At 35.3% G+C, this 26,886-nt stretch overlaps 1 protein-coding gene across 2 annotated transcripts in view; it reads right to left on the bottom strand.

The window, feature by feature from the left end:
• LOC138942038 (prickle planar cell polarity protein 3) overlaps nucleotides 1-26,886 on the bottom strand; it is a 161,299-nt gene that overhangs the window by 63,396 nt on the left and 71,017 nt on the right. The window lies entirely within an intron of this gene.

Raw genomic sequence — 26,886 nt, 5'->3', positions numbered from 1 at the left:
GCTAGAGCTCGCTCGCGCGCGTATATAGGTACGAATGTGTATATGTATGCACGCGCACGTGTATGTGTATAAGCGAAGGGCTCCCCCGACCTGCCGTTGCCTGTGTTACGGCCACAGCTCGTCCTCCCTTCGCCGCGACTATGACTAATAAGAACTAGAAGACCGTGTCACACGACGGATGCATCGCACGTTAAACGATGCGAGGGTGGCGCGTCATTGGGTACGATGTCTCGTAGGGATGGTCAAAGATACCAGAAGAGTGTTTCATTTCTTTACAAAATAGTTATAAATAATTAAATACCTTTCTAAAGCTAGATTTTCGGTTGATATGTACGTGATCGATTCTCTTTCTTTTTACAATAATTTAATTCAATATAATTGAATGATATAATCAATCTTGAAATCAATCTTACGATAAATAAATTGGAGATAATAGATAAATATAAATGGGGTTTAATTATAACTTTATTTTTAATTTTTGTGCCTAATTATTTATACCGGTCATGATACATCGCTCTGACAATATGTAAATAAAAATAAAGTATCGATACCATTTTTTTTCTTTCGTATAGCCATCCCTGTATGTTATCATCAACGGTGCGATCGATTGTTTAGGCGCCCAATGTCGCGACGGTCATTGAGACAAATTATAGATTAGTGAGTAATTTCCTACACTCTGACGCTTTTTATAAGAATTTATTTCCTTTCATGTAATCACGTTGTTTTTTTAGAATTTCTCTTTACACTACTTTCCCTCTACGGAATTTATTTTTTATATAGAAAAAGATGTTAATGTCGAATAATTTATACAACAATTAAATTGATTGGGAAAAAAAATTAAATTGATATGGTAAAATAATTGGACACAATATCACACGTCATTTTCATAGAATATCAAATATTTATATATTATTTTAGTGCGTATTTTCTTTATCAATACAGATAAAATTTTGAGATTATCTAATTATGTAAATCATAAAATTCGATAGATAGAAATTTAGATAGCTATTAGAACTTATATTTATTTAGATTCATTTATATAAAAATATAGAATATAGATCATCATAAGATTCGAAAAACGAAACGTGTTTCTGCAGAATAATTCAATATTAAGAGACCGATTAAACCGATTTCAACTCAACTTCTATAAAACCTAACCTAACCTATCTTTGTTTAATTCTCACGTACTTCGTATGCGATACCGACGAAATGTCTCCGTGCTAGAACACGCGGTATCGCAATCGGCGTTGCAGTAACCTCAGCAACCCCACCGACACTTTCACCCCCTTTATCCCTTTCTACGACACATTAGATGGGCCATCTCGTTTCGCCCTAGCATTATCCTCTCGCAGAGGCGTGCGAGATGGGACACCGCGAGCATCGCGTTTTTATCGTGCGCCATATGCGAGAGTCACCCTATATATATATATATTCTTTCCTCTCCCCGAAATGGTTAGTACATCAAATTTTCTACTGGAGGAGAGCCGCATGTGTCGCGCGATTGTCGTTCGCGAACGTTTGGAATCGAAATTCGCGCCGCGTCCCACGACGACGCTCGGTAATGATCCTCTGGAGGAAAAATGTCGCGGGTGGAACCGGTGTTCGATTCCACCGAGATTGCCTCTCGTTCCGCGAGAACGACAAGGGAACGTCGAAGTCACGCGTGAGAATTTGCATGTTCAAAAAATACGCTACTCGTCTTTCTTATATCACGAGTAGGATATATCAAATAAGAGTACTGAAAAAAATGGCAATTTGTATAAGCTTTCCATTCAATTTATCACGAAATATAAAGTAATGCATAATAAAATAAGTGACATTGAGTTATTACACTTTTATTCGAATGTGGCAGTTTCGGGAAAAAAAAAAACTTATGTTTTTTTAATATAATATACTGTATATAGTAAAATAATAAGTTGGCTACAGTAACTTTGCATTTTACGGCAATTACGCGAATATTACCAGCACATATGTGCCCTCATCCTGTAATTCCGTAACCAAGTAATTTCGTAATGCAAGTACGAGCGTTGCTCTCTCCCCTCGTAGAGTTTCGCCGACGGTGGCGTTATTTTTTTTTTTCTTTTTTTCACCAAACATCAAAAGTGTCAGCGAAACGCCCGGATGCAATGAATCGCGCGAAAAACGGATGAGACGTGGGACAATGCGATAAGCGTGAAAAAGCGCGATATAAAAGCGACGGCGGGAATGTCGAATTTGTAGATAGTGCTACAGGTGCATCTCGCCTCGTCGCATTTTTCGGTGTTAGCAGCTGCGAAAGGGAGAGACGAACTAGACAGATCGATGGCTATTTCGTTCAAATGCGATTGTCGAAAACTCGGGGAAACCCGATGTAAAAGCAAAAGAATATGAAAAGAGAAAGTGCGACATGGATAGAATGAATAATCACATGTATAATCTTAATAAATCAATCGTGTGAGCTATAAAAATTTTATGCTACAAATTTTATGCTCTAACGTAATTTTATGACAGCAAATTTCAATGCAAATAATGTGAAAAGATTCAGATATAAAGCAGAAACAAATGCGGGATGACGATGTCATGGAAAAAGAGACACGATACAACAACCGTAAAGAATCGATACACGTTAGAAGGTGATAAGGAATGAAAGGAAGGTAATAAGTAACAGCAACAGAGAGAGAGGGGGGGGGGGGTAAAGAGAAATGTTCCGCTGGTTGCGAAAACAGGACAGGGACCGGACTTGCGGAAAATGAGGTAACGAGAAGAGGAAATTCGTCGGGGATAGGGTCCGAGGAGAAGAAGATTCAACGAGGGGTCGAACGAAAGGGCAGAGGGCTGGAAGAAAAATCACGTCAAATATTTGTTCCCGCGCAATACGACCGGCGTCGTGTCACCAAGAAAAATCGACGAATCACGAGAAACTCGCCCGGTGACAGCGGAGGAATTTTATTCGAGGCGAACGCGACGAGGGGGACATTCTCTCGTCCAATCTTATGATTTCCATGTTTGTTGTACCCTCCTGTCCTTTTCCGGCAACGTATACAAATGAGAGTATCTCTTGATTCCTCGATAGTAACGATCAAGGGTATCTAGGATTCCATAAATATAAGCGTTTACCAATTCAAACATCGCCAACTGGGAAATTAAGGCCAGTCAGACATTTGCCACAACGCTATTGAGAGTCAACCTTCCATTGTAATCTTTATTACAATGTGATTCGCTCAAGAATGAGAAAAATATATATTAGAAATATCTCCAACAAGTTTTTATCCAAAAGAAAACATAAGTGTTTTTCGTAGCAATATATTAGTCTTTACGTATCACAAAATTTCTCACAATGTTATTAATTAAATATAATTTATTACATTTTTGGCTTATCGTTTCTAGAATATATTATACAATAAAAGGCGCGAAATTGGAAAACAAGTAGAGTTGTACAAATTAAAAACTTGCACATTGCTTCCTCATCATTTTATTTTACAAAGCTTAAGCTGCTTTAAGCATGCGGTTTTTTCAATTTTTGTTTCCTCATAGAGGAAGCTTTGTGAACGAAATAAAAAGATAAAGAAGCAATATACTATTTTCTAATTTGTACACTTTTTTATTTTTATATAATCGTTATAGATTATTCATGTAAAAAAATTGTATCCGATATCTCAAATTTTCCGAAAGTTACAGCGTGTACAGACATTTCTCAAAATATTCAAAGTTTTATAAAAAATAAACCCTTTCACCGATACTCACCAAATTCAGTAGCAACCATCCTTTAATAATACTTTATTCATCTAAAAAAATTTAACCTTATATCTCAAAATTTGCGAAAGTTACAATGTATACAGATATTTCTCAAAAAAATTAAAAATTTTATAAAAAATAAACCTTTTCGCCAAATTCAATACCAACCATCCTTGAATGATACTCTATCCATGTAAAAAAAATTTAACCCGATATCTCAAAAATTGCGGAAGTTAGAGATTATACAATATATTGCGTACACACATACATACAGACAGACAGACATTTTTTAGGAATATGATTTTTCGACGTTTTGGAACATTCTAAATACATTGGCATAGAAAACTCGAAAAAAAATTTTGTCACGAAAACGAAGCTTCTTCTATGAGAAAGCAAAAAGAAGGACTTTAGAAAATCGTCAAATTATTGGATTGAGTAAAAAGTCATTGCGTATTTTTTGTATGTTTTTCAAAGTCATTTATTTATATAAAGAACAAAGATCAATCAATGATATATTTTCCGTTTTGTTCGATGACCTTATGCCATCTTTCGGTGAGCTTCATAATTCCCCGTTCGTAGAAGGACCTGTCTTTATTGGCGAAAAACTGAACAAGGTGCTGATTTACCGCCTCATCTGAATTTAACGTTATTCCACGCAAGGAGTTTTGAATAGAGCGAAACAAGTGGAAGTCTGACGGCGCAAGGTCAGGTGAGTATGCTGGGTGGGGTAACACATCCCATCCAAGCTCCAATAATTTTTGACGGGTCGCCAAAGATGTGTGTGGTCTCGCGTTGTCGTGATGGAACACAATTCCTTTACGATTGACGAGCTCCGGACGTTTCTGGATGACAGATTCGTTCAAACTGTCCAATTGCCGACAGTACACATCCGAATTGATTGTTCGGTTTCTTGGTAGGAGCTCAAAAAACACCACACCCTTCCAATCCCACCACACTGAGAGCATAACCTTCCTCTGATGAAGTCCTGCTTTTGAAGTCGTTTGAGACGAATCATCACGTCGGGACCAAGACCGTTTGCATTCCACATTGTTGTAAACAATCCACTTTTCATCACCAGTTATCATTCGTTTCAAAAAAGGATCGTTTTCTTCATGTTTCATGAGCATATCGCAGATGTTTATACGCGCCGTCAATTGAATTTCATTGAGTTCATGAGGAATCCAAATATCGAGCTTGCTTACGTACCCAGCTTCTTTAGGTGGACGTGAACACTTTTATGACTGATCTTCAATGTTTCTGCAATCTCTCGTGTCGTGTAACGTGGGTTTGACTTGATCAATGCCTTTATTTTGTCGTCATCAACCTCGGTGGGCTTTCCTGACCGAGGAGCATCTTTGAGATCAAAATCACCAGCGCAGAATTTCTTGAACCAGTTTTGGCACTGACGTTCTTGTAGAGCATCGTCACCGTAAACTTTACGCAATTTTTCACAAGCTTGACGCGCGTTCTTCCCTTTACGGAAGTAAAACAGTAAAATATGGCGAAAATGCACAGTTTGATCTTCCATCTTCAACTTGTTATAAAATCTCCAAAACTCAACCAAATCGCTCAATTTTTTTTTTAGAATGAAGCTTAAACCGTCAGCTGTTAAACGATATATGACAAACATATGTGTGAATGACTCTAGTACTGCCAAAACTGGACTAATGCCATCTGTTGCAAAAATATGCAATGACTTTTTACTCAACCCAATATGTATCCGGATTCGTGTTCGCAAATTTGCAAATATTCGCACAATTATATGTTTCTTTAAAATACTCTAAATAAACGCATTGTGCAAAATGTAAACAAATCTGGCTAGAAATCCAGATCAATTACAATAGATCGCTCATGCGTGCACGATATAGCTAATCGCAGATAATCCCTTTCTCGTGGATTGGCGCGACTAAACCAGAGCAATGCGACAAAGTGAGCAAAGTGCATTATATAGTATCGTCGAGATTATATTGTACTCTCGAAAAAAAACAATGAAGAAAAATAAATTATTTTAAATTATATAAATATCATGTAAAAAAATATAACAATATAGACTCTTTCTTGGCCTGTCAATGATAAAGATTGCTCCTATAATTTATAATAATTTTCCCGATCAATGTGTATCTAATTAAAAAAAATAATCATTATGCCTTTCCTTTCGCTTATATTGCCTAAAAGAAATATTTTATTGATAAAGACATGCTGAAAATTTTATTTCAAAACAAGCATATAAAGACAATACATATTCTTTAAGGATGTATGTGTCATATGTCAAAACATTGACGAAAGTATACAAATTTCGTAGACTGTTCTACTATTTCTTCTGAATATCTGTGCAAAATTTCAAGTACAATTCTCTTAACGGTTTAGAAATTATTTAAGTTTAAAGTTAGTATTGATTCTTATGGAAAATCGCGTTTTGTAGCATTTATTGACAAATTTGACAAAAAAAACATTGCCAACGAAATAAAAAAATATTATGTGTCTCTCTCTCTCTCTCCCTCTTTCTACAAATTCCTCGTTTTTTTGATATCTTGTAGTTGATTTCAGGGGGTATCAACGATCAAAAGTTTTTGTCATAAATTAGAAAAAATATTAATTACAACTATTCTCTTTTACGAAGATATTAAAAACCATATTATTTTATGATACTTTAATTCTTCTTATAATCCAAATTTATTCATTTAATTTTTCAAACAGTATAAAAAATGTTTTTTTTTTTTTTTTTCAATTTTTGACAGCTTTTTGCTGCTATTGCACAGCTAAAACATCCTTAAAGTTTTCTCGTGTCCTATGTCCTGGCAGGAGACCGGAAGATGGTCTCGTCACGATCGTCACGACGTATCGTGGCGACGCATTTCTATTTTCGGACGACGTCTTGACGTCGGATATTTTTAAGATTTCCGTTGCGCACAAAAACACGCGCAAAATCCGCTCGCTTCCAGGAGGAATCTCCTTGTGCGGTAGATCCACGCTAAAGGCCACATCGTCTCGAAACGCAATATTTTCGCGATCTCGCTGTCGTACCTCACGAGATTTCCTTTCATCGTCGTGACTTACGGCGCGGCACGTCGACTCGCGCTGGGACACGGACGACTTCTCTTATTCACATTTTTACGATCGGGATTTTTACGGCGAGCGTTAATTGAACCGTAGCGTATCCCGTATCTGTTCGCTTCAAGGCGAAGCGAGCTCGTTATTACGCTTGTACTATTAATTTTCGATGCTATGATCGAGGATTATGCGCACGGTCAGCAGAGAGAAAGTATATACCTATTATATCACGGATGCGACTTATTTTCGATCGTAGATTTAAAATCTTTAACTTATTCCGAAACAGCTTTTTTTCCCCTTTTTCTTCTTTTTTTTCTTCTTCTTTTCTTCTTCTTCTTCTTTTTTTTTCTTCTTTTTCTTTTCTTCTTCTTCTTCTTTTTTTTTCTTCGAATAAACGATGCCCTAGATTATTTGAAATCTTGTTAAATCGTTAATAAATTACAAAGCTCTGAGATTAGTATTTATTAATTTCGTGTAATAAAATAAGTTATTAAATTAGTGTCAATCGCCTTTTTATCGATTGTAGCTTACAACAAACTTTCTGTAGCTTAATTATAACTATGCGAATCACGATTATTCCTATCGTACTATTCCCTGAATATTTCACCGATATTTTTCAAACTAAAAAAGAAATGAACAAGTAATCTTACAATTTGCATATTCATTTAGTAACAAAATTTATAAACATATTGAATGATTTTTGCATAAATTTAAATATTCATTAAATCTCAAGTGTTTTCACTTTTACATATTTTAATTACAAATGAATTAATATATTCAAATGTACGTTACCGTAAGTACTATCATTTTCGCTATTTTATATATCGAGGGCGCATTTTGTGCGTTCAGTTAAAAAAAAATCATTAAAACGGCAACGCAAAGTTCTAATCATCGTTAAGCGGTTCGCCACGCGCTTTACGATTCCGGGTGAAAATAAAACAGCGTTAAATCAGGCTTTATCTAAGACAACAAGGGCGTATCGGGGAAAACGCTGCAAGCGGCTATAAATTCGTGCTCGTTCCTCCGCGCGCATAAATGAAATTCGCTTTGTGCGACAACTCGCGCGTATTCGCGAGCTCTCCTCGATAAGTTCCCGCATGTGATAATCGCAGTTGCGTTTTCTCGAGATATCCTTCTTCCACAAGGCGCGTGCACGTAAATTCTAACCCGACATTATCTTCATTCTTAGGTGCCAAACATTAATGTTTTTATTGCATTCCAGAATTGCTTATCTCTAATTAGTTATACTATAATCATTATGTAAAATATTCTATACAAGCTTCAACTTGTTTTAATCGGAATTGTTTGTCCAAAATTAAAGCAAGATATATAATAGGGTGTCTACTCAAATCTTGTAGAAAAATTCCCTGAAAATTCTTTGATCTTCCAGGTATTTTCGTTCAAAATTCCGGGTAAAGAAAATATTTTAAAAATTTTTTGGCGCAATTTTCTAAAATAAGTTTTTTTATTGTACACGTTTTTTAATGTTTTTCATTCATTTCACAAAGGAAAAAACACAAAGCCATTTAAGTTACTAGGGTTAGATTACAAATGTATTGAAAAAAAAACTGAATAGATTTTGTTCAGATAAAAATTTTTAACTTGCATGACATTTTTATTTTTAATTACTAAAGATTAAAGTAAAGAATATATACTGCATATTTTGTTAAGACATTGAATATATAAATAGAGACAGATATATATTTATAATATATTTTAAATACATAATTCACAACTTGGTTTATCGGCGGATTGCCTACCGCTTACAATCTAAGAGCAAAATTACCACAATCATTTTTTTTTAAATTTCTCTGAATCCCAACAAAATTCCATGAGAATTCCCTGATTTTTCCAGATATAAAAAAATTCCCTGAGAATTTCAAATTTTCCATGTTTTTCCAGGGAATAGATATCCTGTGTATAAATTTGTTACATTGTACCTTCTAAAAATAAATTTTTTAGATGCAAAATATGTCTGTGTGTGTGTGTATGGTTTTATATATTATTATGCATTTCATAATATCTAAATATTTTTTGTTTTATGTTTTTAGTGTTCTTATAATATATTTTAATATATAATATATATATATATATATATATATATATATATATATATATATATATATAACTTTTTTACTATAGATTGTACTGTTTATATTTTTTATGCCACAAATCTTCTATCTTTTAATTAACGCAAATCAATAATAAACATGCGTGTGAAAGAGAAAACCATCTCATCGATAACTGGCTTAAGTCTAAAGCGATGCATGAAATGATAATGTCTGATTAACTTCCGCAAAATCGTAACTCTTTACGAGCGTGGCAAAGAAAGATTTCATTGTACGTGAATGAATGAATGCGTTATCGAAGCGACAGCGGTCTCTTGGTTTCGTGGTACGGCACTCGTTCATCAACGAGTCGCGTAACAAAATCTGCATCCGCGATATCACACGCTGGTACTAAAAGAGTTAAGATCTAAACCGAGCCTTCTTACGTGCGAGCGTTAAATAACCTTTTATCTTTCGCGTGCGTGAGCAATGGCTGCCGGCACGCGTCATGCCGGGACATAAACCGTGAGTCAAAGTTCGAGGAGCGTGCGGGAGCGTACAGTGCTTATTAACGGGTGCGCTATATATAGTATTGCCATGCATTACAACTTTTCACAGAACCCTGTTCTGTCGCTGTTAGGTCTAAACAAATTTTATATTGTATAATATATACAGGGTGTCCTAGACTACCCGTACACCCCTATTCTTTCAAAAACTAAGCATTTTAGAGAAAAACGTTTTCAACAAAAATTGTATGGTTTTGAGGGGAACATAAGATGGTGTCATTGGTTTGACCTTGGATGGCATCGTTAAGGTCAAGTCAAGGACGCCTTTAATTTCTTAAATAGAACCCCCTATTTTTTATTGCATATTCTTATAGCTTATGTAGAGAGCTTTCCAAAACACTATAATAAAGTATTTTTTTATTAAGTACTTTTTGAGTTATTTTGTATTTTAATCTGACATATTTTCATATAAAAAATTAAATATCTTGTAAAATATTTAGTTTTCGCTAATCTTACCGTAATACTTTTATGTACAGAATAATGAGACAAATCAATTAGTATAAAAAATAATTGTTTTTAAGAAAATTATTTACAATGTATTTTTTTAAACAATTATTTGTTTTTTTTTGCACTAATTGATTTGTCTCATTATTCTGTACATAAAAGTATTACGGTAAGATTATCGAAAACTAAATATTTTACAAGATATTTAATTTTTTATATCAAAATATGTCAGATTAAAATACAAAATAACTCAAAAAGTACTTGATAAAAAAATACTTTATTATAGTGTTTTGGAAAGTTCTCAAGGTAAGTTATAAGAATATGCAATAAAAAATAGGGGGTTCCATTTAAAAAATTAAAGATGTCCTTGATTTGACCTTAATGATGTTATCCAAGATCAAACCAATGACACCATCTTATGTTCTCTTCAAAACCATACAATTTTTGTTCAAAACGTTTTTCTCTAAAATGCTTAGTTTTTGAAAGAAAAGGGGCGTACGGGTGGTCTAGGACACCCTGTACATCCCGCGAACAAAGTATTTTCGAATCTCTCTTCGTAATCCTATAATTGAATATATCACGATAATAAATAATAATCTCTCAATTGTAAAATGTTTCCGTTAGCTTTCATTTCTGAAAGCAAAAAGAAAAAACATAGAATAAACATATAGAAAAAAGTATGAAATTTACAAGCAGAAAAGAGAAAAAAATTGAAAATCTTTGTTTTCTTTTCTTTTAATATAATTTTTTTTAGATGTATGTTTAAAAAAACAAAATTATGACAAATAAAATGATAAATCTGGATACAAGAAATTTATCGAGCTAGTGCATATCTTCTAATTCTAAGAAGTATATATTCATTGTCAGATGAAAACTCTTTCTACTACGCGCTTCTTGGATAAGATTATTTTCACAGTTTTAGTCCGTGTCAATAATCTGTAGACGTGACGATCGATATGTGCGTATTCAACAGAATTCTATATTGAGCATGCTAATTTTAATCGGAACCTAGAACCCTAAGGTTCAGTTATATTCAGAAGCGCGACTTAAATCGACAAAGATATCCTTTATGAAGACTTATCATTTTCTATTTATCGCAATTATATATATATATATTTTTTTTTAAATAACGCAAAATAAATAAAGAGTAAAACAGGCTAAGAAAATAACGCATCTCAAAAGAATTTATATCAAAAAGAAAATAAAGATATCTAATTTTTTCTCATATTTCTCTCTCTATATTTTTATTCCAAATTTATTTCCGTAGTTTTGTCAAGCCTTTGGAACATTTCTAAATCAGCATCGGAGATATCCTAATAAAGCCGAAAGGTGATACGGGGCGATGCGGGGTATTGCATATCCCGGCAAAGTACGAGTATATTTGCCGTTAAGGGAATTAGCGGCTCGACAGCAGACGAAGGGCTGTAGCTAATGGGGTCTGACATTGACGAATCTTCAGGTTACGAAGTCGTCAACCGCGACTGGCCTCTCGCGCCTCTCGTTGCCAGGAAAGTTCGCATCGGTTTCGCGCTTGTCCGAGTTTATCGGGATAATCCAAATCATTAATTTTCATTAAACGATATAACTATAAAATTAAAATTTTCATGATCTCAATTCGTGATAATTTCCTTTTTTTTTCTCTCGGTATAATATAAATTACAATTAAAAGATTATCTACGTTACTAGATGAATGATGTTTACCATTGCTAAAGAGTACTTAACAAATATGAATTGTTAACTTAAAATAGCAAAATATGTGAAGAGTCAAGAATGCAAATGAAGTCCAAAGGCTCATTCATAAAATTTTTGCGAGTTTACGATTTTTGTCAAATTACTCAGAAATAATTTATTCTAACATTTAACTCTATCTTACTTCTCACTATTGTATTACAAATATATTTATAATCAATCTAACGTAATAGGACGTCAAATTGTCGCGACATTGCCGACATATCTCATCGTAATCCGCCCCTATGTGAAAAAAAGATCAAACAGCGCCGAAACTTTTTTTTTATGACCAGCTCGATGACATTCTCTCATTTTTAGTGACGGATCTTCAACGCTGGCTTAACAACTTTCACTGATAGCTGTAGATTCACGGAGAATCAAAGACACAAACCGCTCGTGTCCATGAAAGACAAATTCCAGCTCAGTTGCCGAAAAGAGGGATCCTTATCGGTGACCTCATCTGGAGGAGCCTCATCCTAGTTCGAGCGTGCGATCCACACAGATCTTTTCGAATCTTTTCCCCGGACCACGAATACCTTTATCTCTCTCTCTACCGTTTACCCGAAAGGGATTACTTTCCCATTAGGATCTTGTCTTTCAGGACAAATAGTCGAAACTCGAGACGGTTGCTACCAGCGAAACGGCGATTTTTCTTTGGAACGAGTCCTTATCGCTGGTTCGGCAGAGTATGCCGTTCCCTCTACGACTCTTAATCTGGATTTTGTTGCTACTCGGCATGCATCGAACATTTCTTCTCCATCCACTCGATCGTTACTTTTATCGCCATTTCAAGTCGGTATTCGTTTAAACATAGGTTCCTTTTTTTTCTTTTTTTCCCTCCCTTATTACAGGATTTTAATTATCGTAGAAAGCATCGTAAAAATGGGTGGAGTTCCGAATAGGTGAACCCTCTGATTTTTTTGAAACTACACTATTTTTTGTATTTTTGAACGCTGATTACGAATATGATAATGAAAATTTGCGACAAGGTCATTTTCAAGGTCAAAACTCAAAAAAACTGAGAAAATATAACTTTTTAGATATTATTTCGATAAATATTGATGTAAGAAAAAAATATTTCAAATAAAAGTTGTAGTTCTTGTAAAAATACATCATTTATGTTGTATGAATTTTTTGCGTAAAACTGAGAGTTTTCGAGAAAATCGATGTTAAAGACTAAAAACGGCGGGTGAAGTTCCGAAAAGTGCTCACCTGATTTTTTTGAAACTCAGTATTCTTACGTATTTTGATGCAATGATTACGAATATCATAATGAAAATTGGTGCATTTCTCATTTTCATAGTGAAAAACATGAAAAACCCATAAAAATTTTAGATCTTACAGAGAAAAACATTTTATGTCCTATTAATTTTTATCGTACGAGTGATAGTTTTCAACAAAAACGATGGAATCTAAATCTTATATCTGTTCTCCCATCTAAGCATGTACTTTGCAGTACATATACGATTCCACATGGGTTTACAACTTTCCACGTAGAGCGAGGTTCCACGCAAACCTATTTGTCTAGTTTTTCGGTAGTGGAGCCCCCCGCAGGGGGGCGAAACCCACTGTTCCACATGGGTTTGCAACTTTATAAAAAATTGCAAAATTATAAAAAAATATAAAAATTATAAAAAGAAAAAAATTGAGTCAGTTCTTCGTCACGTCCTTGTCGTTGACTCCGGATTCGGCTGAGAACGAAGAATATATTGATATTTGAGAAGGTTTTTCTTATCTAATTTTTTTCGAAAACTATCAGTTTTACGCAAAACATTTATAGAACATAAATGATGTATTTTTTTAAGAACTGCAACTTTTATTTGAAACATTTTTTTCTTACATCAATATTTATTGAAATAATGTCTAAAAAGTTATATTTTTTCAGTTTTTTTGAGTTTTGACCTTGAAAATGACCTTGTCGCAAATTTTCATTATCATATTCGTAATCAGCGTTAAAAAATACAAAATAATAGTGTAGTTTCAAAAAAATCGGAGGGTTCACCTATTCGGAACTTTATCCAAAAGTTCTATCTGTAAAAGTAATTGAAACTTGCAATAATTTTATACTAAATTATCTCTTTTCATATTTTTCTCATAATAAAAGATAGTAATTATTCACTAGTAATACTGTTCACATTATCGGAGCAAAGTTGGAAAATTTGGCTTAAAATTTGTCATGTATCGCACATATATCCATACAAATTTTTATGTTAATTTAACTTTAACATAATATGGATATGTTAAATCGTGACACTAATATTATGTTAATATCTCAATACAAAATAAATGCAAACTTCATAGTAATTTGAAATAAATTTTGTGTAAAATCAATATATTTTTAATGATAAAATTAATTTGAAAAAGCGTTATTGACTGTGTCTAGTCATTCTCATTCCTAAAATAAAATCAATATTTTTCTATGTAAATTTTAACAGATAAATCCTGTCACTAGTAATACGGAATATATCTATTGTGTGAAATTAAAAATATGTGCACATCATGTTATTTTTACACTTTCTTCTAATCGTTTTAATAATTTAACATCTGTGAGATCAATTAACATAACAGCAATATGTTAAAGTTAAATTAACGCATGAATGTGTTAAATATTTAACACAGAAATTTTAATCGGCATATTTTTTAACAAGAAAACACAAATTTTTTAACTGTTAGCAATTAAATTATATAATATTAAAAATACGCTTTCCTGATGCTGATGCAAAATAAATCTAAAAGCAATAATATTTTATAAACTTTACAAAAATAGCTGTAATTTAGAGTGATAATGTCAAGATTTTTGACTGCTCAGAAAATGTATACGCGCATTCACGTATGCATAATTAATTTCGTGGAGTATAGTTTTCTGGCGAGTAAACTAATCTGCAAACAAAATTTTTCATCCGTTTCGAGTTCTCGTCATATACGAAACGAACATGCGTTACTTTTAATCTTATCGCAGCGAAATGGATGCGAGTTTTAATTAGAATTTTTAACGGGTGATACGCTCAAAAGGACGTAGCGTTCCTTGAAGCAGATACACCCTGGTTACATGTAAAGGGAGTAAAACGAAAGCTGCTAATTGGTGCTTCTCGAAATACCGCTGCGCTTCGGTGAATTTTCTCTCCAAGTCACTTCGTTTTCCTTCTTCTTGAACAAGCGAGTATCTTCACCGTGTTGCCCGCGGTAGAAATCGCGAATGCCATAACCCTTTCAGTACCTGCACGACGTACACGTCGCGCAGATTGTCTTTGAATAATTCATACGCTTGAATGATGTGCCATCACGAAAGGCAATCATCAAGTTAAGTGATAAAACTATTTTTTTGCAAACATAAAAAGAAAGATGTTGTAACGATTGAGAAAACTGTCTTTTTGACAGCGTATATAATTTAAACTGAAAATCAGATAAATTAAAGATCTTGATCCCTCACAAGAAGCGAGAAATTATGTGATTTTTTTTTTTTTTTTTTTTTTAATAAAATGGATAAATTTTTTCCATTTATACTATTACTCACATTTGCTAATATAGATAAAGGAAATATATAAATGACTCTCTTTTCGATTTGTGGATATTAATAAATAATTGACAATTTTGATCAATTGTAATAAGGTCTATTTTTGCTGAAGATATGAAACACGTAGATAAGTCGTGTGTACACATTTACTGAATATAGACAATAACAAAAAAGAAAGTTTTATATATCTTAGTTTTGGTATATTTTAGAGAGAGAGAGAGAGAGAGAGAGAGAGAAAATTTTTTATATTTTGTTAATGTTTTATAATATTAATAAAATAATCTATTTCATATTTCCGAATACGAAAGAGAGAAAGAAAAAGTGATGATATTAGACAAAAAAACGTATTTGTCTCGACGTATTTCATCGAAAAAAATTCATATAATTTGTTGCTTCTGACGTCATAACTCAATATAACTACAGTGAGAGCACAGAAGCTTCAAGTATATAACTTGTCAATGATAAAAACATTTTGGAGCATCTATATTAAACTGAAAGGTTATGACGGCATTGAATATTAATCGACAGATTTTAATATAATTAATCTTAAAGTACCTTTTATTCCATGCACCTCTGCCAAAACGTCGACATCGGTCGTCCACTCCCGTTTGACGCCAACTTCATATCCGCGGAAAGAAGTATCGGTCGCACTATTTCTCCTTCCTTAAAAAGTCGCGAATCGATCGCGATTGATCGGACGGAATCGTGCGAAAGTAAATCACTGCAAACATATTCGCGGACACTGTCGTCGGAGGACGAAAAGATTATAAATTTATTCGTGGCGGATCACGAGTCGCGTAAACGCGAGTTATGCGAAAGGAGTGAAGTGAACCGCGCACCGGCGACGAGAGTGATACGACGGTACGTGGCACGCGACTACGACTAAGTGCGAGGCATTCCGACGGTGGGTCCGCGCGCACGAAATCTCGAGCTCGGTCGCGTTCGGCGCCGCTCGTGAGTGTTCGGCTGCGAAGCACGTGGCCGCGCGCGACCACGCTGCCAGCGTACCCGTCACGTCACCGTCGTTTCAATGCCCTTCAGTCACTGCCATAGGGCGATGCGTGGCGCCGGGCATAGAGTCGCAGGCTGGTAATCGAAAGATTCCAAGTTCGATTCCGCTCGGATCCCATCCTCTCATGTGCCTCAAAAAGAGGTTTTCACACATTATCCTATACAATGCCTATATTGATTTATCATATATTATCCTATCCAATACTTATGATATTAGTTTATCATATATTAACCTATCTTATAAACCAGTTGATGGCCGTATGACGAGTATTCGTCGGAGCCAATCCCCATATGAAGAAGAAAAAGAAGAAGTCACTGCCATCGCGTCGCATTCTTTCCACCTCTGTTTTTGTACACGACCACCCGTGTACGAAAACATCTATCGTCTGCTCTGCTCCGTAATATTGAAAAAATAATTGTAAAATTACAAATATATATACAGGGTGTCCCGAAATTAAATGTCAAAATTTGGGGAACGTGTGGAGGATCGCTAAGGCGAGAAAAAAAATTCTTTAGAGATTTGCTCGTTTTTGCTTCGTTTTGAAGAGAATCGCAAAAAAAGAAACGAAAAATTTTTACCAGAAAACTTAAAACAATACTAAAATTATTAGATTTACCGAAAAGTAGCATGAGATAAAAATTATAGAGCATGGAATCAAGAAAAAAAGAGCAATTAAAATCTTCCTGAGGTAATATTAAAGAATTGTAAATAAAGAGAACGGGAAATTATATTGTATATTCTGTTTACTTAAATATTTATTACTTAAATAAGTGAATAAATAAGTTTCTCTCATTTCAACTTATTTATTTATTTACACTTATTTATTCATATTATCACTTCCTTAATGACAGCAGAAATGTAAACATAAACTAAAGTAAACGGGATACACAATAATCTCGCACGTATTTATTTACAATTCTCTAATTTTACTTTAGAAAGATTTTATTTACTCTCTTTTCTTAATTCCATGCTCTACAATGTTTATCTCATCGTACTTTTCAATAAACCTAATAACTTTAGTTCGGCAGATTTTAAAAATTTTTCCGTTTTTTTTTTTTGCGATTTTGTTCAGAACGAAACAAAAACGAGCAAATCTCCGTTGGACTTTTTGTCTTAGTTTATCGATCCCCCACATCCTTCCGAAGTTTTGACTTTTAATTTCGGAATCCCCTGTATATTGTGTAATTTAATTTCGAAATATATTTATTCTTCTCTCCAAAATAATATTTTACAAAATTACAATGTGCGCAGCAAAATTTAGAAGTGAACTAATAATCACTCATCTGCAAGATTACATTTACAAAAATGGATAATCCCGAAATAATAAAATTGAGAGAGAAGAAAAGATATAAAACTTTGTTAATCTGCCCATAACAAATTTTGATAAATATGCATATTAGATTACACCTCACCGATGACTTTGACCTTAACATATGTTGTCAAGAACACGACCCTGAGTAACTTTTCCTTATAACTTAATCGGCGGTCTCTTACAATTTCTGAGATATTTAAAGTTATGATTTTACAATTGAAATAATTTTTCTATTATAAAATAAAGAAAAATAAAGGTTGTTTACATTGTATTTACGTAGATCAGACGTGAAAAAAGTATTTCTTTACATTTCCAGAGACGAAGCTCTTTGAGTTTTTTTACTTTCCACGCAAAGCGAGGTTTAACCCAAACCTATGTCTAGTTTTTTTATAGTAGAGCCCACTGCGTCCACGCATATACTTTCTCACCCATACAACAATTGTGGGGCGGACTTCGCTTTGCTTTGTAAAGTATATGCATACACACAGTGCCCCCCCCCCCCCGAAGGGGGGCTTCACTTCCGAAAGATATAAACTAACCCAAACCAAATTTTAGTTTTAAATCAGAAATAGGTTAGGTCATATCTTCCGGAAGTGGAGCCCCCTGTAGGGGGGCGGAACCCACTGCGTCCACGCATATACTTTCTCATCCATGCAATAATTGTGGGGCGGACTGTCTCTCTGTCTCTATATTATTACCCAAATGTTAACTTTAAATATCTCAGAAACTATAAGAGACTGCCGATTAAGTTATAAGGAAAAGTTACTCAGGGTCATGCTCTTGACAATATATGTCAAGGTCAAAGTCATCGGTGAGATGTAACCTAATATGTATATTTTAACCAAATTTTAACTTTATTAAAGTTGCAGTATATTTAAGATACCGACGTGTTACGGATTATAATGCTTTTTATTTATTCTTATTTAAACGGCTATATGTTTGAGATTCATTCCATGAAAACCCACCACGCAAAGGCATATTTGCTTTATAAACTACTTGACCGTGATACAACAGATCCTATTACAAAAGCACTCCGGACATTCCGAAGCGTATAACATCGGACTCGTGGTACGACAGACGGTATACTTTTTCAGATTAGCCTGACGCATACATCAATGCCAATAGAAACAGACGTGTCACACGGTAACGACGTAATCCTGAGACAGATGGTCGCGCATCCGTTATTTCCGAATATCAGAGTAGGTTCTCGAAGAATGATAAATCGCGCAAAAATGCGAGCTCATAACGATTTTATCAGGCGATGGAGTTCATCGCGAGATAAAAATCGAGTAAGAGTTCGCGGATAAAATCCATAAAGTAAAACGTTCTTTGTTCGTTAATTTTGCAAAAAATTCTACGTAATTTTTTCGTATCTTTTTTAATATAAAAATTATCCAATCCCCCTTCATTAAACTCGGATACTTTGGTAGCAAATGAAGCGAATTGAGTCGTTCCTCGATTATTCAAGATAGACGTTAGCGAATAACGGCTATTGAACGTTATACGAAGGATAAGAGGGCGGTTTGGCTTATGGATATCAGTATAGACGTTTGTGGCCCCCCTAGAAGTTCGCCGCATTAGTATTCGCCGCGGATACATGCTCGCCTGATGAGCTTCACCCTGTCGTATCATCCCTTGTTTCAGCAACGAACGACAAAGACTCTCCCGCGTTCTTTTCGAGACACGGGGCAGGTTCAAATAAGAAAAGTCGCAAAATATTTTTTACTCGATCGATTGACATTTCTTTAAAAAATATAAGGAGGATAGGATAAAAAGGATGGTATTCTTCGATATGCTATTATTGACTATTCATTACGAATCTAATAATATGTAATAGAAAAAGTTGAATTTAAATGATTAAGAATCGTATCTATATCCAAAATGTGCCAGCTTATTCTAAAACGAAATCGTATTCCATGTTACGTATTTCTATTACGAATGTCCTCGTCAAGTTATCGTTTACTTTATGAATATTTAAAAAAATTCGCTATTTTAACGTTATTTTAAATAAAGATTGGCAGATAAACAAAAATAAAAATTCAGTTATTCGCGGGCTACAAATATTGTTCCTTTTTCATCGCACGCGTCTCAATATAATCTCGCTAACATAAATAAAGATTCGGAATAAACAGAATTTCGTTTAACAAGTTAAGGTTCGGCAGAACAGCCGATAAAAGCATCGATAAAAAGCCAATCGGTCCGTCGGTGAACGAGAATCGGATATTAGAGTTTAGGGGGCAAGAGGGGGAGGATTGGTCGCGCAAGATGATACGGATGCGACGGATCGCCAGGTTTTGCATAAATTTCCGCGCGGTCCATCCGCGCAAATCTAGAGTTTATCTGGCAGAGAGAGTTTCTCCCCGATGAGCGATTCCCATGTAAACGACATCCGGTATACTGCCCTTTGGCGACCGGTCGTAAAAGCAAGGGAGGCACCTGCTGCGAGTCCTCCTTCTCTCACCCCTTCCTTCCCTTCTCCCGCTGCACTGTCGGATCTATCGCTTCTTCTCTTTCAGTCGCACGCAGTTTCGTCGTATGTGGCTGTGGGTTTTCTCTTTTTCCTTCCCCTAGGAAAGTCCACCCCGCGCTCTGTCGTGCTCGCGCGACGATTTCGCAGGCGGGATCCGGCGGATGCGGACGTGGGTACGACCGCAAATTCTATTTGCTCTGATGGAAAGCGCGGAGAGAGCGTATGCTCTCTCTACGAAGGACGGGGGAATCCGTCCACGGCAACTGCGTCCCCTGCAAGCACAGCAACCGTGCGTATCGCCGAGTGGGACCCGTTGCTGTTTATGCATGGGGACAACCGTCTTTCATTGATGATACACCGTCGTGCAGAATGCTTACTCTTCGTTCGAATTGGTCGATTAAATCTATACTTCCTTGTATAATATACTTATTTAATCTAGTAAATCTTTTGAATCCCTCTCTCTCTCTCTCTCTCTCTCTCTCTCTCTTTCTCGTACGAATATTTCGATTTATCTTTTTTGAGAGAATTATTTAAATGTTTTACAAATTACGTGTAAATTGCATTTTATCTACAAAGAGAATTTTGATACTCAATTATCAAAATATTAATATATTGATATGCTATCCAAATTTTCACTAAAAAAAGATTTTTAATTGATTTCTTCAAAGAAAAAAGCTGATTTTTTTTTTAACAACATTCTACTGTATTTAATGATAAACGGTGGAAATACTTATATGAAATAATAAATCTATAACATTGCGGGTAAAAAAAATACATTTAAAAGTATTTTGCATGCATGTTTCAGTCAGTTTTTCTTTATCGATGAGTACAAGTGTACACTTTGATGGAATATGCTTATACATGAAATTTCCAAGAGATTGTATTACAATACATATGTAAGCAGATTTATATAAATTTATCGGCGTATCGTTCTCCCTTGAGAGACACCATCAACGAGAGACAGTGCGCATTTTAATGGATCTTGCGATATTCCCGCCTCTCGCCGTAAATCCCCGCACGAGAGAGCGTTCCCCTACGATTCTCCGATTCCGTACGAGATATTCGGGAAATAACATATGTATATTGGTCCTTGACGGTAAACAGTGTACGCGGCCAATGATAAAAATGGGAATGCTGACTTTCCTGAGAAAATAAAAATTGAATTACGGTTCGTAACGAGCGGCGAATGTATCTTTCCTTCGTCCCTTCTCCCCCCCCCCCTTTCCCCTTAAACTTATTAATTGCCACTTAAGCCGTCATAATCGCACGGTCGTCATTAACGAGCCAGGCAATTAACGATGACAAAGACTTTTCATTCCCTGTGTAATGGTCTTCTCTTGAAGCTTGACAAAAGACACGAATTAGAAAGGATTCATTCGTCGTGCCGGAACATGGTTTAACGTCGGATACCGTGAGATAAATTATAATTGCATCAACATAAATATACACATTCGAGAGATGGCGGTAAAAAATCTAAACGTTCTTAACTATTCCACGCGTATGTGAATGGGTAGGTATATGTGATGCTTTTATTATCGTTTAATAAAATGATATTGATCAAAAATGTTTAAAATCTGATGTCTAATATTTTATTGTTTAACTCACAGATTGGATCCATCTGAATTTTTTATTTGAGAGAATAATAAATTTCCACGATAAACGTAGCAGAAATATAAAATAAAATAGGAAATTTTTATTTTATTGTTTTTTTATCATTTTTATTTTTATTTTTTATACACCAATAGTAAAACTACAATACCAAGCGAGTTTTAGCTAAACCCTTTAGGCCGGTTCTACAATAAATCGTATGTCGTTAGCCGTAAGCAAATTGACCAACCACAGTCAATTTTTTTTGGAATTACGGACTGTGATTGGTCAATCTCCTTACGATTAACGACATACGACTTATTGTAGAGACGGCCTTAGCTATATGATTTCCAAATCTTCTTCTTCTTCGTGTTGGGATTGGCTCCGACGAATACTCGTCACATAGCTATCAACTGATTTATAAAATAGGTTAATATATGATAAACTAATATAGATATTGGATAGGATAATATATGATAAACCAATATAGGCATTATATAAGATAATGTGCGAAAACCTCTTTTTGAGGCATATGGAAGGATGGGACTCGAGCGGAATCGAACCTGGAACCTTTCGATTACTAGCCTGCGACTCTACGCCCGGCGCCACGCATCGCCGATTTCCAAATCTCTATAATGTAATGTCATATATACATTGACATTCTTTTTATTTCTCTTATTATTAACATTTAACATTATTATTAACCCGAGAAATTTCACGAAACAATCGCGAATAAGACTCGTTTTTCAAAATAATAATAATAATAATAATCGTAATAAGTGCATATTGATTCCTATTAATAATCCAATTTCAATGGATGACAGCAACATCCTTTCGCAGCGGGAAAGCAATTTCGCTCGATAGAGTTAAAAGCTTTAGAAAGAAGGAGAGAGGACGAAAGAGGCAAGTCCACTGCGTTAACACGGTGAGAGCGCGTTTCTATTAACGGTACACTGCGAAGGAAGAAAGGAAGGAAGGGGTTAAGGGATAAGGGTGCGAATACGCACGAGTCATCAGTAGGATTTGTCTGTGTGTATTGAAGATTACGTGCTTCCCGCGGGCTCAAAGACGTGCGCGTCCTCGTTAAAAAGGAAACAAGCGAGGCGTGCGCGTCATTTCGCGCGTCCGTCGTCAAGGAGTCCCATAATCATACGCGCGTTCTCTTAACGACACGCACTTCTTTTAACCCTTCGAGTCGCCTTTCTCAGCACGCTACTAAGGATCTTGCGTCGTCACCTCACGAAATAATCCAAGGATCGCGATCCTAACCTGGTAAGAGCGTGACGGACGAGAAAATGAGGCAGCTTCCGGCATTCAATCCCAGCGTTTCCGCCGAGAGAAAGAAAAGGTTATTCCCGGAGCGCTCTTGTCATTTTATATCCATCGCTCGCTACATTTACCCCCTCTTAAGCAAAAAAATCCTCGGGAAAGAGATATATTTTATTTTATTTAATTTTTAGAAAATTCCAGCTTGACATTCGATTTTCATATATCATAGGATTTTTCGCGACGACCGTTACGTGGATATTATATGAAAATCGAATGTCGGGGTAGAATTTGAACGAATGCAGGCGATTTCCCTCTTAACCGTCTCTTTTACGTGTCGAAATCGATTTTGCCCGAAAGCAAATTTGCCGCGGTTTGTGCAATCGGACGTTACTCTTCGAACGAATTCGGGAGAAATGTCTCTCGTTTGCGGGGGACCGCATGTTCCCCTCTTTTTTCTGTCTCCCTCGCTACGCATTTAACCCCGCGCAGCGCGATGCGTTTCTCAATCCGGAAAGACCGGAATCATTAGTCGCTAAGCTCGCTGCTAGCGGCCGCTTATTTACGCGCCGTTTTATCGTACGCTCGTAAATGGAATTTTTCGATAAAAATGCAAACGCCGGCAATTATACAAATTGTTCGATATCGGCAACGAATTCGCAAAAGGTCGCGCATCTCCCGATTCCCAAGGGCCTTCTCAAAAATGGCATCGTCTCGTAAATTCAGGCTCGAAACTGCGGTAGGTTTATACCGGGTACCATGATTTTTTTTTTTTCGCCGCTACATTATGAGAAAAAGTCGATATATCATCGTATGCAAATAACATAAACCGGCGATAATTTTATATTCGGATATTACGGATCAGATCTCAAATTACCGTAATAATGAAAATATATGGATTTTTAAAGTACCGCAAAAAATGTGCAAGTTATATGATTCATTTATAGTTGAATGTGTGTGTGTGTGTGTGTGTGTGTGTGTGTGTGTGTGTGTGATTTGACGCAAATTTGATCAAAAGCAGTATATTTCTCGAGATGTGTCTTTATCATAATCGGGTTTTAAATTAACATTTTATAAAAATACAATATTTAGAGAAAGTTGAAATTAATTGGCTAATAAAATTTATATCTCTTTAAGCAAATAAGGTTTAATTTGCTCCGTATTTTCAATTTTTTATAATAATTCATCTATTACCAAAAATATGCATACATGAAGATGTAAAACTTTTTTTTCTTTGTTTAAATCTGTCAAAGATTCAATGTTGAAATTACTATAATCGAGAGAAATTGGATATTATTTATTTCCTAGCGCGGTAATGGAAAGGCTGAGTAACTTGCTGCTTGACTTGCCTCCCTATTGACTTCCCATATTCGCGACGTAAGGTTTCGGCCTTGACGCGAGCCAGGGCCATAGAAAGCGAGAGCGAGGGAATAAAGAAAACAAGCGACTTTCGCCCCCTTGGTGTGACACATCAGTATTCTAGAATCGCGCCGACCGTTCGTCTCGCGAGACAAGAATTCAAACCATTCCGATCGAATTTTCCGCTGGTTCACGGAGCGAGAATTTACGATGACTCGCCCTTCTTCTCAAAACCTAACCTGTACGAGAGAGTGCTTCCGTCCCACTTCTCGTCCCTCGCGCCATCGCTTAATTGCCATCGAAACAATAAGGAGTCGTGAAAACTTTTCTGGCCAACGTTCAATTTGGCATCGGGGACGCGATCGCGGTTTCGCCGAATCGCGGGGAAACTTTGCGTATCAAATCTAATTGTGCAATATATCTAAAGTGCTATTAACGCCAGTTCACACGTGCATGCACATATGTATGTCAATATTTAAGGATATATGTGTCACATATCGAAATATTGACAGAAGCATGAAAATTGTGTAGACTGTTCTACTATTTCTTCTGAATATCCCTGCAAAACCTGAGCACAATTCTCTTAATAGTTTGAAAATTATTTAAGTTTATTGACAAATATGACAAGAAAAAAATATTGCCAACGAAATAAAAATTTTCATATATAAGAAAACTAATAAATATTTGTGCAAAATTTGATTTAGAGCCACTTACTTGATTAAAAGTTATTTGTTAAAAATTGTCAAAAAATATTATCTCTCTCTCTCTCTCTCTCTCTCTTTCTCTCTGTCTCTCTCTTTTCTGCAAATTACTCGTTTTTTTCGTTCTTGCAATTAATTTCCGAAGGTTATTCACGATCAAAAGTTTTTATTATAAATTAAGAAAAATACTTTTTTTTTTTTTTTTTTACGAAAACAGTAAAAATCATTATTTTATGATACTTTAATTCTTTTTATAATTCGGATTTATTTATTCGATTTTTCAAACAGTATAAACGTAAGAAATATGTTCTTTTCTTTAATTTTAAGAATTTTTTACTACTATTGTACAGCCAAAACATCCTTAAGTAATCAAGCATTATTCATCCAATAGATTTAATCGCATAATTATTAAGATATCATTGGAATCTGAGAAATCAACAAATTTAAAATGATTTTATACACAAAAATAATATAACAACGCGAAAAAAATGGACACAAATAATTATGCATGTTGTACGGTGTGAATGAAATTTACAATCTTGAAATGTCATCGAATGCAACTCGAGAGGTTTGATTCACTGTTACTCAGGAAACGTTAAAACGCACTTTTAACTCGACACGTCATTCTCTGTTGCTTGATCATCGGCCGGTTGGTAAACGTCGATAAATCCGTCCGTCCATTCGCGCATTTGCTTATCTATCCATCAGCGTTGACTGCCTTTTTTCCCCGCGTCGAAAGCCTCCCCCTAGCATATTATTTTTAATTGAATTCCCGCGATGAAATTTCATCCCCGACATTGCTCTTTCTCTCTCCCTTTCTCGTTGTATTAAGTCGAGAGATCATTTCGCAGCCGTCCTTTCTCTCGCTGGTTTTCTCTCCAAGACTCGACTCACCCTCTCTCTCCCTGTGTCTCTTCTCTTATGCCTGCGCCAGTCAATTGTTTCTCAGACAATCGTAGTGTCGTGCAATGCTTTTTCAATAAAACGTCGAAATGCGCGCAAAGTCATGAGGAAGAAGATGCACTACGCGTCGTTTGCGAAACGGATCTAGCAACAACTCACTTTACTTAGAAGCGTCTCTGTTTCGTGCATGGAATGCAGCCTAGTGCAAGGAAGAATACACCACTATATCGATTGTTTATGCTCTAACGCCGCCACGTGCGACACACCCGGTGACTAGATATAGTGACTCGAAATATTATACCTTGTTTTTGTGCGGATTTATGTGCCTCCGGTTGTTCGTGTACTTTGCGAATATTAATTGTGCGTAAAAAGCACATACACGATTTCTTAAATTATATTACGTTATATTCGAACAATTTATCTCGCATAAACATGCCGTAATTCTGCCGACACTCTGTTATATAAAATTCCATTTACGTATCTTTTGTTTAAATTTATTTCAAAAATTGAACTCTGCATTGAAAATCAGATATTTAAAAAAAAATTGAATCCTACACTGTAATTTATATCTCATTATTATATTATTATCCAAATATAATGTATACCTTGATCTCAAAATTCTTAAAATAGAGCAGCTTCGTAAATAACTGATTTTCAGATATACATATATTCGAAACACTTAATATATTCTGCATTACATAAATATGCAGATATTTGCATATATATATATGCATATATTATTGCGCCATTAATTATTCGTCGATCGATTGAGAATCCGGATCGTTCTTTCATTCCCACCCTTTCCCATTGCGTACGTCCTAAGCAAGGGAGAGACGAAGGGGTGAGACGTATCTTGAAATTAATTTAATTAGCGGTCGGTTTAGCCCCAAACTTGAGTCAAACGCTCGTTAATCGCACCTGTCGTTGTTATCGTCGTCGACGTCGTCCGCCGACGCCGCAGCTGTAACAATTTCTTATTACGCGACGACGCTTGATTAGCTTAACCGAGTGTGCGCTAATTCTAATTTCCAATGGTGCAGCATTATTCGCGATGACATACTTCAAGACAGTCATATACTGGGTGGCCCATTTTAATCTATCCAGTCGAATATCTCAAAAACCAGTATAAAAAAAAAATTGTTTTTAAGAAAATTATTTACAATGTATTTTTTTAAACAATTATTTGTTTTTTTTTTGGTACTAATTAATTT

Source organism: Polyergus mexicanus, unplaced genomic scaffold (assembly GCF_030449975.1).
Source record: "Polyergus mexicanus isolate NDT 795.1 unplaced genomic scaffold, iyPolMexi1.0 SCAF_21, whole genome shotgun sequence".
NCBI lineage: Eukaryota > Metazoa > Arthropoda > Insecta > Hymenoptera > Formicidae > Polyergus > Polyergus mexicanus.
The sequence above is the reverse complement of the archived record's forward strand: the minus strand, read 5'-3'. Positions and strand labels throughout refer to the sequence as shown.